Genomic DNA, 11,786 nt, shown 5'->3' on the forward strand with positions numbered 1-11,786 from the left:
CAGAGCTCCTTTTTCCCCCCTGTAAAGTAGGTCACTCTCTTTATTTCCCACTTGTATTATTTTTGTCTAATTCTCCTCCTGAAAAATAATCAGCTGCAAGGAACTTTGAGCATCCTAAGAGAAGCCGTTTTTCTTAGGCTTGCTTCTAACTTGGAGGGCTTTTCAAGAAGGAGGAGGAGGCATTTGGCACATTACGGTTTTGAAAAAAGAAAACAATTTTTTTGATTGATTGATTGATTGATTTGCTTTTTTTTCTTCACGCAAGTAGGTTTTGCCCTGCCTTTAAAGCATGGGCCTGACTAATATCTACTAAAGGATAAAGTTATGTGCTTTTAAGCTGATTCAATGCAGACTTTAAAGCCACCTCCCTTCCTTTCTTGCTTTGAAAGAGATTCTAACTCCCTCCTCCTCCCTTTTGGGAACTAGTTGAACAATCCTTAAATGATCTTTTAGGAAACAAATGAACTACAGTAATAATGCATCAAATAATTCTGCAGTGCAACAAATGTGTTTGCTATGGTCTGTTTTTACCTGTTGCCCAGTAAGGTATCCTACCAATTGTGTGGTTTCTGCCTTTTAATTGTGGAGATGATGTGTATGTAGTTGTTGCACTCATTCCAGACTCCATCTCATCTCCTAGTATTAATCCGACTGGTTAGGACATCTGTCTGACCATAATGGGAAGTGGAGTCTGCAGCACAGAACCCAATCAGGACTAGAGCACAGTGTCCTCAGAAGAATGTGCCCTTCCCCCAAAACATAGAGAATCAAAGAGGAAAGTTTACCTGCAATTCATTTTATGCATTTGACTGTTCAGTTCCTTTTATCGGCATTTGTTGACAGCTTGCATGAATCAGGCTGGACTTGGCCTGTGAGGGATCAAGGGAAACTTTACAGCAGTTTCTGTACAAGAAGTATTTACAGGGTAGAGGCCAGGATAAAGATGAGGCCAGGGGCGCCTGGGTGCCTCAATCAGTTAGGCATTCGACTTAAGCTTAGGTCGTGATCTTGCAGTTAGTGAGTTTGAGCCCTGTGTCAGGGGCTGGAGACTGCTACACATTCTGTGTCTCCCTCCCTCTGCCCCTCCCCCATTTGCACTCTGTCTCTCTCTGTCTCTCTCTCTCTCAAAAATAAATAAACATTAAAAAAAAAAAAAAAAGATGAGGCCAAATAAGGCTAATGGCAGAAGACAAAATGCCCTGTGTATTCAAAGGAAGGAATCAGGATGGGCTTCTTAGAGGAGATGACACTGATACCAGGACTTTCCATCAACTAGATATCAAGTCAAACTAGATCATAATCTATACATTGTTCAAGAGGGGCAGCATGGAGTAAAAGAACCACTCAAAACTGCATTGCCAATTTGGGGAAATTCTCAAGTCTGATGTAGTTAGTTCTTTAAAAGAACATGGCTTTCTTCATTGAATGTTGCAATAGTGTATCCAGGAACCTCAGATAAGTCTCAAAGAATCAAACTTTATGGGGAGGGAGATCAAATTTTTAAATTGCAATTATATCAATCTTTGAAGATCAGCGAAACAATTCAGTTTTTGCAATCTAATTGGATGTTCTTTTCCATCATGGAAGTTGAATCTGGGGCCTACCCTAATTTAAAACATTTATCCAATTAAATTCTCAAAATATGTACACTATAGGTGTCCATATGTGCTGCTACATACAGGCAAGAATGCGTGGGCTATTACAATAATAATAGCACCAGCTCAAGGCTTGGGGCCCACGTTAGGTATGGATAGTCAGTAAATTCAACAGAAACTTTCGGGTAGACAAGAAGGCCAGAGTTCTATGCCAGATGACATCACCACAGTTTTTCTGAATCATCATATGATAGAGGGCCATCTTTTTTAAATGGGTGTCCAGAAGTCCCTTTATGGATTCTTATCTCTGAGTAGCAGATTTCACTCTACAATTAAAAAGAAAAAGAAAACACAATACTATGTGGCATTATGTAGAATCGCATCATGCTAAGGGAAGGAAACTGAAGCAGCCAAGGCAGAAGGGAAAGTGAGGTCAGTGTAAAGATGAAGAGGCCTCAGAGCCCAATCATCAGAGACTCAATGATGGGCACCCATAGCAGAAAGATTCAAGAATATACACTTTGCAATGGAAATGTCAGTGTTAGAATTCGAACACTTTGGTTTGCAGAAGCTTCACAGCAATAGAAAAGTGCAGAGTGGTGATTCATTCACTGCAGCAGGCTCTCTTGTGGGCCTGAGGATGCTACCAGGAGACAATCAAGGCCTTGTGCAGCCCGCCTGGTAGAGTGAAGACTTGGCACCTGTGCCTATTAGATCATGTGGTTGGCAAACTCAAGAATGAAGTAAGATTTCCTTACAAAACTGGTGTGGAGGACCCAGGGAGGAAATCTGGGCTGGAGGAGTCTGGAGGTGACAAAGCTCCAAAGCTTCAGCCGATTGCCGCCAGTTAATTGCATTGCCTCTGAGGACCACGGGAGGAAATCATACATGTGTATGTGCATGCATGCAAACACGCAAAACACACACACACACACACACACACACACATACTCACACACATACACACACACACACACACACATCCCAAGAAGAGATGGTAAGACTACTGGTGATATGGGCACTTGAGCATGATCTTTCCTTATAGTTAAGTCCTTAGAGGAAGTCCCTTCATGTGCATTTTCTCAAATAATAAATTTTGATTTTAGATCCTATTCATTTCTCTTCTAAAGAGAAACTTTAAAAAAATAGTCTTTATTTTTTTTTTTTCAACGTTTATTTATTTTTAGGACAGAGAGAGACAGAGCATGAACGGGGGAGGGGCAGAGAGAGAGGGAGACACAGAATCGGAAACAGGCTCCAGGCTCCGAGCCATCAGCCCAGAGCCCGACGCGGGGCTCGAACTCACGGACCGCGAGATCGTGACCTGGCTGAAGTCGGACGCTTAGCCGACTGCGCCACCCAGGCGCCCCAGTCTTTATTTTTTAGAGAAGTTTTTGGTTCACAACAAAATTCATCAGTAAGTACTAAGTTCCCATATATTCCCTGACTCCCTCTCTCCAGCTTCCCCCACTATCAACATCCCCTATCAGAGTGGGACATTTGTCCCAATTAGTGAACCTACACTGACCTGTCATTATCACCCAAAGTCCATAGTTTACATTAGGGCTCACACTTGGTGTTGAACCCTCAGTAGGTTTGGACAAATGTTTAGTGACATGTATCTTCCATTATGGTATCATACAGCATTTTTCACTGCCCTAAAAATCCTCTGCGCTCCACCTATTCATCCTTCCATCCCCACTAAACCCTGTCAATCACTGATCTTTTTACTGTCTCCACAGTTTTGCCTTTTGAAGAATGTCATAGAATCACATAGTAGGTGGGCTTTCAGATTGGCTTCTTTCACTTAGTAAAATGCAGTTAAATTTTCTCCATGTCTTTTCATGGTTTAGGAGCTCATTTCCTTTTAGCCCTGGATAATATTCCATTGTCTGGATAAGAGGTTGTTTTTTTTTTTAAATGATATTTTAGTAAATCATGTTTGCAAGTACTAAAAGGTAACATTTATCTAATGCTTACATGCCAGGTATTTGCATTACCTCATTTTATCTTCATAAGGCCCTGTAAAAAAAAAAAAAAAAGTGATTTATGATTTCCAGGTAACAGATAAAGAATCTGACCGAGAGAGGCTCAAGGTGCCCTCAGTCACTTGGCAAATACGTGGCAGGCAGGGTCTGATCCTGGCTTGAAGACTGCCAGGCCCCCACTCCCTCCCACCCAATCCAGCACTCAGCTGTGTGAGATGCCAACACAAAGCTTATCAGAGGCATCATTCACTGTCCGTGAGCTCTTGCTGGATAACAATGCTGAAGCAGCATGTGCTGCTAACATCGCCGAATACTTCTTGTCTCCATTTTCTCTGGTCCTCTCAGGACATCTGTTATTAATATCTTTATTCCACTCTTGAGGCGGCTATCTTCCAAGTGTTTGAAACAGCACTTCAGGATGCAGGGTTAGAGTTGGCAAAAGAGCAACACTTGGTCCTGATGATTCATAGAAGGAGATAAAGTCAGTGGGTCACTACGTGTGTTATTGGCATATTGGCACCTCTCCAAGGGCTCTGTTTGGACTTTGGTGATAGCGGGACGGGCATGTCCTTTTGTAAACATATGTTATGTTCAGACCAGCTCTAGGCTGCAGGTTGGGAAAGGGAGACAGTTCCTGTGGGGAAAGGAAAGTTTGGGTGCTGGTCAAGCCTCCCTCTCTTGGCCTGTGAGAGTAGGACTGGTGAAGGTTTGCCCAGGGAAGAAGCTCATACCTCTGGTCACCCTTCTGGTTAATGTAGTGGCTGGGGGTATTAGCCTTTCTCACTGGAACCAGATTGTCTTCTTGGGGAAATACTCAATACTTTGAGTGTTTCAAAGAGGTATTTAAACCACTTCACCTTAAATAAACAGCCATCTCAGGTGAGCCTGTGCAACATGGAAGAAACACTGGCCCTGAAGTAAGTAGAAAATTGGAATGCAAGAGAAGTCTTTTGTGTACAGGGTTCTGGGAGCAGGGGAAGGAAGGTTCCAGGGATGCAAATGTGGGTGAGCTGTAAATGTGCCAGAAGGATGGGAGGGGTTTTTCAGCTCCTGCAATTAGCTGAGAGGATTTCAGAGCAACTGTAGAGTCAGGGCTAAAGCACATACAAGGGTGGAAGAAATCACATCAGCTCTGTAAGGTGTTTGCTCTCTGCCTCATTCATGAAGGCACACAGGCAAGCTGTGGAGACACGCATTTCTCCAACAAGTGTGAGGAATACACTTTAAGCACAGGGCAGAAACACAGCCGGATTGACACAGAAGTGACCATTGTCTTTGGCTGTTCTCAGCTCATGTCCCATGTAAGAATGAAGAAGAGGCAATTTACTGCGTTTACATGTGTCTGTTTGTAAGAGCATATCAACCTTACGTGGGCATTTTCAGTTTGTTTTCCAGAGTGGTTTCCATTTCTGTCTCATTTTTTTGAAATCTCTGACTTCCTGCTCAGTGCTGTTTGAATAGTTGTTTCTATACTAACAAATACATAACCTACCATGTCCTTTGCCCAGGAAGAACATTTAGTGATATGAAATTTATTACACCTAGTTCACTTGAAGTGAAAAGTTAATTATGGAAAAATGTTCTACAAGGAGCTATTTATAGCCCCTCCCAAGAAGGCAACAGATTATGAATTTCCTAGTATGGGCAAGCATTATTTTATTAGTATGCTTTCCTGTGAGGGTTTGGTGATAAAGAAGCTTTTCTCAGTGACTCCAGCGTAACACTGGCATTGACAGTGAACATGATTCTGTAATACGGACAACCTCACTCGATGTTTTTAGCATGCATGTGCTACTACATGTCACTCTAGATTTCTTTGTTTTGAAGCAAATGAGGGGTTACCTTAAGGTGAAAGATGCTTTCATAATGGTGACTGGGCTGGATTGTATTTTACATTCTAGAAATTTATAATTAAAGTCACTTTTCTTTTTGATGATATTAGTGAGGTTCAAATGGTGTGCAGTGTCTATGTTGGGGACTGACTGAGTCCCAGAGCCTTTATTTGAAGGCTTTTCACTTGAGAATTTAAGATGCCAATGGGTGACATTTTGTTTTCTTGACCCTTAAAAATTCGGACAAGTGATTCTCAATGTGTGTTCCCCTGACCTACAGAGCCAGGATGGAGACATGAGTCTCTCTGCTGCCCAAACCTACACTTTGGCCACTCTGCACTTATGCTGGCTTATGGGCACACTCAACCAAGTGATTGCTAAGAGTTTTAATAAGCTCCCTTCCTCAATTCTTCACCCCATTGTACTTTCCTTTATTCCTTCCCTTTCTCTCAGCACCTTCTAGTCCTTTCTGCTCTCTCCTGTCTCCTTCTCTCCTTCCCCACTTGCCCTGCTCCATGGAAAATGAGCTGCTGTAAAATATTATCCTCCTATCTTTTACCTAGTTCTCATTTAGCTCTTCATGAGTCCAGTTTGGCCAAGTGTAAATCATAGCGCTGAGCCAAAACCTGGTGACTTCAGTTTGTGGGGAGCCAGTACGCTTAAGTGTGGCCTTCAGATAAGAGGAAGCTGGCAGGGAGGGACATTAAGTTAAAAGGCCACTGTACGAGGTTGGTAGGCATTGTTTGGATGCAGGGTAGCTAGTTGTCTAAGGGAAATGACACTGGCCCGGGTCAACAAGTCAAGAAGAAGACATTTATACTTTAACATAAAAATAAAAATATTAGGGGCACCCAGGTGGCTCAGTTAGTTAAGCATCTGACTCAACTTCAGCTCAGGTCATTGTCTCACATTTCGTGAGTTCAAACCCTGAATCGGGCTCCATGCTGACAGTGTAGAGCCTGCTTGGGATTCTCTCTCTCCCTGTCTCTCTGCCCCTCCCCTGCTTGCTTGTGCACATGCTCTATCTCTCTCTCCCTCTCAAAAATAAATAAATAAACTTTAAAAATAAATAAACAAGCATTTAAACAAATAAATACAAATATTTGAATAGTGCATGGATGGCAAGCATTAAGAAAACAGAATTGAGAGCTTATAAATAAACCCTCAAATTTATGGCCAATTGATTTGGAGGAGGATACCCAAGACAATTCAATGGGAAAGAACAGACTTCAGCTGATGGTACTGGGACAATGGGATATCAACACACATGATGAAGAAATTGGACCCCTACCTCACACTATATAAAATATTAATTCAAAATGGATCAAATGCATGAACATAAAGATTAAAACTAAAAAACTCGGGGTGCCTGGGTGGCTCAGTCAGTTAAGTGTCCAACTTTGGCCCAGGTCACGATCTCACAGTTTATGAGTTCGAGCACCATGTCGGGCTCTGTGTTGACAGCTCGGAGCCTGGAGCTTGCTTCGGATTCTATGTCTTCCTCTCTCTCTGCCTCATCCTCTCTCTCTCTCTCTCTCTCTCTCTCTCTCTCTCAAAAACAAATAAACATTAATTAAAGAAAAAAACTATAAAATTCTTAGAAGAAAGCATAGGGGTAAATCTTCATGACGTTGGATTTGGCAAAGGATTCTTAAATATGACACCAAAAGGGCAAGCAATGAAAAGGGAAAAATAGATAAACTGGACTTTATCAAAAGTAAAAACTTGCTATGACACCATCAAGAAAGTGAAAAGACAACCCACAGAATGGGAGAAGATATTTGCAAGTCTTATATTTGGTAAGGGCCTTATATCCGGAATATACAAAGAATTCTTACAACTCAATTAGAAAAGACGAGTAACACAATTTAAAAAACAGTCAAAGGATCTGAATAGATTCTTCTCTGAAGAAGATGTATGCATGGCCAATAAATACATGAAAAGATACTCAACATAAGGAGTCATTAAGAAAATGCAAATTAGAGCCACGATGAGATACCTCATCACATTCACTAGGTTGGCTATTATTTAAAAAAAAATAAAAGCCAAACCAAAAAAAAAAATAACAAGTGTTGGTGAGGATGTGGAAAAATTAGAACCCTCATACACTGGGGGTGGGTGGGAATATAAAATGGTGCAATCATTTTGAAAAACAGACTAGCAGTTCCTTAAAAAAGTTAAAAATAGTGTTACCATTCAATCCAGCAATTTCACTGCTAAGTATATACCCAAGAGAAATGAAAACAAATGTGCACACGAAAACTTGTACATGAATGTTTATAGTAGCATGATTCGTAAGAGCCAAAATTGGGAACAACACAAATGTCCATCAACTGATGAATGAACTACACAAAAATGTGGCATATGCATACAATGGAATATTATTTGGCCACAACAAGGCATGAACTATTAGTAAATGTTACAACATGGTTGGACTTTGAAAACATTATGCTAATGCAAGAAGGCAGTTAGAAAAGACCAATAACTGAAGATTTCATTTATATGAAAGTCCAGAGGAGGTAAATCTATAGACAGAAAGTAGATTATAGTTGCCTACAATAAGGGGCATGGCAGTTTGAGATATGATAGATAAATAGTATAGGGTTTTCTGGAGTGATGAAATGCTCTAAAATTGGTTGTGGTGATGACTATATAACTCTGTCAATATACTAGAAATCATTGAATTGTGTACTACCAATGGGTTAATTATATGTGAGTTACATCTGAATAAAATTTTTTAAAAATGGGGAAAAAAGCCCATTAAGCCCATTATTGTATGTGTCCAGTTCTTCCCTCTTGGTGCCTCATTCATTCATTCATTTCATTTGTTCATTCAGCATCATGCTTCTTTCATGCCAAGGCCCTGACCTACCTCCCCTCCGCACCATGCCCTTCCTCCTTCCATCTTCCTTCACTTCTTCCTGCTGCCACCCGGTAAGCAAGCAGGTCCCCAAGTTTCTATCTTGAGCTTCTTGCTCATCTCCTTCTTTCTGCACAATTTCAGTCCTGTGGTTCTCAGTGTAACGTCTTTCAAATCTTTATCTCTGGTTCTGACAGCTCCTCCCGGCTGTCTTCCACATTCCCAACTGCCTGCTGATATTTCCATTTGGAGTCCTCCAACTTAACTTGTTTAAAATGAATTTGATTTTTCCTTTTCCTTTCCCCCCACCCCAACTCATTCTCCCATCTTTCCTAGTGCTATTAATGCCGTTACTTTTTTTTTTTCCAGTTACCTGAGCTTAATAGCTGAACTCTGCCTTGAAATGCTCTCTCTCTCTCTCTCTCCCCCCTGCTCTCTCTCTCTCACTCTCGTCTTCCCTTGCCATTCAGTAACTGAATCCTATTGGATCCTTGCTTCCTAATGTTGCTTTCTCTCATCTCTTCCTTCCCATTCCATGGTCTCTCTCTTCTGTAGTTCAGCCCTAACTAGGAATGGTCACCAGCATTCTAACTGGCCATACACAATCCCAGGATATGAACTGTGGAAGAAAAAGAAGGCAGTGTTGCAGCCTAAGGAAGGACTTCACAACTCCCTGCTATGAAGTTCATTAAAGAGATTTCATGAAAGAGTTGTACAAAAGAAGATGAAACCCAAGGACCTGGAAAAAAAGACTTCCATTCATTAATGAAACAGGTCATCTTGGGGAAATTGAAACATATGCCAAAAGGAGTGGGTTTAGAGAGCCCACTGACAGGCCCAGTATTGAGCCAGCGAACACTGGCACAGCTAGACCAGTGGTCGATGTACTAAAATATTTCTATGCTAATTGGTAAACAGCCACTGTCCTCAGCCCCTCAAACGCCCCTCACCTCCCTGCTGCTCCCCCATGACTCCTTGAAAGTGATTAGAAACCCTGCCAGGAGCTGTGCTATCATATGGCTCTGACTCTATAACCACCCTGGTCTCAACATAGGAGTTTTTCCAGTGGTTGCCAAACCAAATCCACACTCCTTGGCGTCCTCAGGATCCATCTTAATCTGACCATAACCTAGCTTTCTGGTCTATTTTCCATTACTCCTACAGTGCATTCCTTGTATGTGACTTATGCTATCCCAACATCAGTTTTTTGCTTTTGCTTTTCTCTTCCTGCTCTGTCTGCTCAAATTCTTCTGGTCCCCCAAGGCCTTGCTCATCTGCTACCACTTCCAAGAAGTTGCCTCTGCACCCTTCTGCCAGAAGTGATCTTTCCATCCTCACTGTTCTTTGTTGTCTATGTCTCTCTTCCTTTCTCTCTCTCCCTTTCCTATCTATCATCTATCTATCTATCTATCTATCTATCTATCTATCTATCTAATCTAATCTAATCTATCATCTATCATCTATATCTACCCACACATATATGTATCTGTATATGCTTATGTATATTTTATGGACATATTATTTTATACATATAATTGAATATATTCTTACTGCAATCTTTATGGGCTAGTATTTTAAAGTTGTTGTATCGACTTAAGATTATTTGGGAAGTAGGAAAAAAAACCAACTCTGCTTGGACAGCTGGGGTCTCATGTCTCCCCTCTGACTACCACACAGCCTCATGGCTCTGAGTCCCATCCACCCCATCGACCAATGACTGGCTAGCTCCAGCCTTATATACCCCATTTGCCTACTTGGCAAAGGGAACTTCCTGCATCCTTAACTTAAGCAGTGAGAGAATGGCATCCAACACATGCAAAATTCACAGCCTTTCCCTGCTGCACCTTATACTTAAATGTCTTGCCTTAAATTAAACCTCATGTGCTTTGGGTTGTAAGCTATACTGTGTCCTGGAGTGAAGTATTTTACTTAACAACTTCCTTTAAAAAAATAAGTACTGACTGTTCTAGCTTTAACGAACCAGTTAGCAGAAAGGACATTTTGTGTATAAGTCAATGCCATGTTGGAAGAAGAGTGAAAAAAAAAAAATCAATGTCCTCTCGGGGGCTTCTGAGTGGATCAGAGCTTACATTTTGTATCCCAGATACCGAGCTGAGGTTTCTGGAGTTTGTTCAGTTTCAACACCCTCTTCTAGCATTCTCAGGGGCAGATGTGTCATGGGCTGTATTCCCTCTGTAGCACAGTAGTTGGTACTCAGCCTTGAATACTACTCACATGATTATTGGTTGGATGAAGGAGACCTGGAGCTCATTTTAAGAACTACAGAGTTCTTACTATGTGCCAGGGGTTATATTCTCATGGAATGCTCACTGAACAACCTCCTGAGGCACCTATTGCCCCGTTTTGTTGATGAGGGAACTGGCTCAGGGAGGCTAAGTGATATTCCCAGTGTATGCAGTAGATCAGAGGTGTCAAGAGATGTACATGGCTTAGCCTCCTCCCACCATGTTCTGGTCCCCGATTGCCTCATGGACAACTTCCCACCGTAGACTCCTCAGTCCATTCTCCTTCTCGTGCCCCTGTGGTTGGGGGGTTTGGTAGCATCAGCCCACCTGATCCTCCCAGCCCATGAACCTCCACACGGCATCTGTCCCCTTTGTCTCCAGGGAAGTTCATTTTCCTTTTAAGAGGAGCTGTGGTCCAGCCATGTCCCCTTCATGTCTGGTTCCATGGAGGTCACCACTAGGATCATTTGGCATCATGGAGGCTGTATACATGCAGATTTGCTAACGTTAGCACTTTGGGAGAGGCATCCTGTGAACTTTTGGAAATTGTGTTGAAATCAAATGAATGAACTGAGAAATCCCTGAAGCAGCAATTAAATTCTGCATTTATTATTGAGCAAATGAAAAGCAAGTGGAGGGTGCAGGTAGGGCAAAGGGGCCACTCAGGGCATTTCATGTCATATATAAATGAGGTGTGGATGCCAGGGAGCATTCCATTACTGAACAGAACATCTGTGTAGACACACACAGTGGCATTGCTTGTTTGGGCATCTCCTCAAACCTTCCTCCTGACCTTTGTCATCCAATCCTGTCTGTCATATGTCTTAGCCACTTAAAACAGGACCTGTTTTCTACCAGAGAAGTATCTGCAGTAAAGGAATCCTGTTAATATGTTAGTGAACTATTGTATTACCTTTCTTTAAGTAACATAAAATGTTAACGAGAGCTCTGGCATTCAGCTGTGCAGGTTGTGTACTGCACAACACGGGGCCTGTAGTCACACAGACTACTGATCCACTTGAACTCAGGAAGCCCTTAGGGGGATGATGCAGATGGTGGGGAGTGGATACCTTTTGCAAGAAGATTCAAAAGGGGCTGATATATTTTGCAGGAGGGGACAAGTATAGCTTGTGGCAGGATCAAGAGCTTCAGAAGCAGGCCAACCTGGCCTCAGGTCCTACAGTCACCATATCACTACTTAGTTCCTAGCTCACATGGGCAGGTGACTTAACTTCTCTGAGTCTGTAAAAAGGAGGATGGAGAGG

This window comes from Leopardus geoffroyi, chromosome A3 (genome assembly GCF_018350155.1).
Source record: "Leopardus geoffroyi isolate Oge1 chromosome A3, O.geoffroyi_Oge1_pat1.0, whole genome shotgun sequence".
Taxonomy (NCBI): Eukaryota; Metazoa; Chordata; class Mammalia; order Carnivora; family Felidae; genus Leopardus; species Leopardus geoffroyi.